This window comes from Suncus etruscus, chromosome 20, assembly GCF_024139225.1.
Source record: "Suncus etruscus isolate mSunEtr1 chromosome 20, mSunEtr1.pri.cur, whole genome shotgun sequence".
In the NCBI taxonomy this organism is placed as follows: Eukaryota; Metazoa; Chordata; class Mammalia; order Eulipotyphla; family Soricidae; genus Suncus; species Suncus etruscus.
The window spans coordinates 4,332,305-4,335,198 of record NC_064867.1 but is presented as its reverse complement, the minus strand read 5'-3'; the positions used below and the strand labels follow the sequence as shown (position 1 = coordinate 4,335,198).

Genomic DNA, 2,894 nt, shown 5'->3' with positions numbered 1-2,894 from the left:
TTTGAAGTGCAGAAGCCTCTCAATTTAATGTAGTCCCATTGCTTACCTTTGCTTCCACTGGTTTGGACAGCGTGTTCAATCTTTGCAGATGCCTTTAGCTTCAAGGCATGGATTTTTCTGCCTATGTTTTCCTCTGTTGATCTTATGGTTTTCAGGTCTAATATCAAGGTCTTTCAGCCCTTTTTCTTTTTTAACTATGAATGACAGTAGAGGTCTGAGCTCACTCTTTCTAAAGGTAGCTGACCAGTTTTCCCAACACCACTGTTGAAGAAACTTTCCTTGCTCCACTTTGGTTTTTGTCCATTTATCAAAGATTAATTTAACTTATACTTGTGGGGGTCCATCTCAGAATATCGATTTCTATTCCCCTAATACCACCATGCTTAAAATAATTATTATTTTAAATAATAAAAATAAAAATAAAATAACAATATGAGGGGTTGAAAAGTATTGTTTATTTTTGTGATTGTGTTCTAATAAGCAACATCACAATAAAATGTATTTTGATATTTATTTATATATTATAAATCATCCTGTTCAAAATTTGTATTGGTCTGACTGGAAATTTTTGGATAAGTAATTTTATTTATAATTGTTTTATGACATAATTAATGTTTTTATATTTATTTTTAGTTTTATGCCCTACTGCACACCTTTTATTTTTGTCTGTGCAATACTGCTTTTTATATAATATTCCCATTAGACAAACTCTTATTGTCATGTGGGTCAACTTCATAAATCAATAATATAAATTTTATCGACCAATTTAGTAGCACCCTAGAAAAAGATACATATAATACACATCCAGATATATTCCCCTTTGACTTATATATAGAACTTTCTGATTAGCTTTTCTATTTAATGTATGACATAAAATATTTTGAGGGTTTCATAAAATGTGAATTCTACATTTAAGCCTAATTTACAAAAATATTGAGTATAGAATAATTTTCCTATACATATACATATAGATACACATGCTACTATACTTGAAAAGACTAAGTTATTCTTAAATAATAGAAGTTTGTAGAGTCCACATAACATTTTATTAGGCCAAGAAGTTGAAAATTTTAAAAATGTGGAATGGTTCACAAATTTGCTTGTCATCCTTGCACAAGGCCCATGTTAATCTTCTTTGTATCATTCCAATGTTAGTATATGTGTTACCAAAGCAAGCACTGCATCCCCTTGAAATATCTAATAGCTGACAAATAGAAAATTTTCAATAACTAGTAGATCAAAATGATAAATTTACCCATTTCACCTAAACTTTTCCAGGTTGCTTTGATTTTGATCTGTAATCCATTATTGACACAGGCTTTCTTTTTTTTTTTTTTTTTTTTTTTGTGGGTCACACCCAGCAGTGCTCAGGGTATTTCCTGGCTCCGTGCTCAGAAATTGCTCCTGGCAGGCATGGGGGACCATATGGGACGCCGGGATTCGAACTGATGACCTTCTGCATGAAAGGTAAACGCCTTACCTCCATGCTATCTCTCCAGCCCCAACACAGGCTTTCTAATGTATATTATTTTAATATTCTAGCACATTGGCATTAATACTTTTTTTTGTTTTTCGGGCCACACCCATTTGATGCTCAGGGGTTACTCCTGGCTAAGCACTCAGAAATTGCCCCTGGCTTGGGGGGACCATATGGGACGCTGGGGGATTGAACATTGGTCTTTCCTTGGCTAGCGCTTGCAAGGCAGACACCTTACCTCTAGCACCACCTCGCCGGCCCCGGCATTAATAATTTTAACATGATATTTAAGCATCATTCATTTGTAAAAGTTTTCTATTGCTTTAGGTTCTGAGAGATCATTTGACTAAATTCAACAACACCCACAACATAAAATAACTCTTTGTTTCCATATCTCTTCATCTACTGTTGCAGAGTGAAACTCAAAAGTTATCTTAAAACTTCTCTACCCTCTGGATGAATATTGAATGACACTTTAAAACAGTATCTAATTCAAATATAAATCTCATTTTTAGTAATTTTTCTTCTGCTTGGTGAATCCTTATATTTACCAGAAAATTCTCTTCAATTGAAAAAAAATTTTCCATTCTATTTTTAAATAGCTTTGTGATCCTCCTATAAAAGTCTTGTGTTTGATAAAGTCAGTTTCCAATGGGTCAAATTTCTGTTCTTTATGCATCATATCCACTATATTTTTGTTATTTGTTGAATCAGTCTCTTTGTCTCTCTCCCCCCATATTCTGCTAAAATTCTAGTATTGACCTGCAAAAAATTCTAGTTTTGATGTTTATTTGACTTAAGATAAGACCAATTTAAGAAGAAAAATGCCTATTATTAGCTTTTAATAATTTCCTTAATAATATTTAACATATTTTGTAATAGTGTTGAACTAACCTTTGTTCTTAACTATGTTAACGTTTTTATCTAAACCTTTTTAACTTAATTTTTGGGTGAACCATGAAACTTAGAAACTCACTTATTGAAACTTAGAAAGATGTAAGGACAGAGAAAGAAAGTTTGTGTTCTATTGTCTAACATGAGAGAGAAAGAGAGAGAGAAATGTCTTCAATAAATAAAGGCAAGCAGGGTTAAGAACAGGGGGAGAGTGAGAGGGACACTGGGCCTTTGATGGTGAGAAATGTACACTGGTGAAAGTTATGCATAGTATGACAAAACTCAATCATGAACAACTTTGCAACGGTATATTTCATAGTGTTTTAATTAGATAATTAATTTATATGAAAAAGTTTTTGTTTTAGGAACAACATGGCCTTGAAGAACTTTTTGTATTTATTTTTGTTTATTTGGGGGGCCACACCCAGTGACGTTCAAGGGTTACTACTCCTGGCTGTATAGGCTCAAGAGAGCCTGTTTAGAGTACAGGCGGGGGTCGGGTGGGGAGGAGGGAGACTTGGGA

The 2,894-nt window shown here is 33.5% G+C and overlaps 1 non-coding gene across 1 annotated transcript; it reads right to left on the bottom strand.

Moving 5' to 3' along the window:
• Nucleotides 1–1,072: 1,072 nt before the first annotated feature.
• On the bottom strand, nucleotides 1,073–1,179 carry LOC125998374 (U6 spliceosomal RNA). The gene has a single exon (XR_007491959.1). It is a non-coding gene; the product is annotated as a U6 spliceosomal RNA (small nuclear RNA).
• Nucleotides 1,180–2,894: the final 1,715 nt, after the last annotated feature.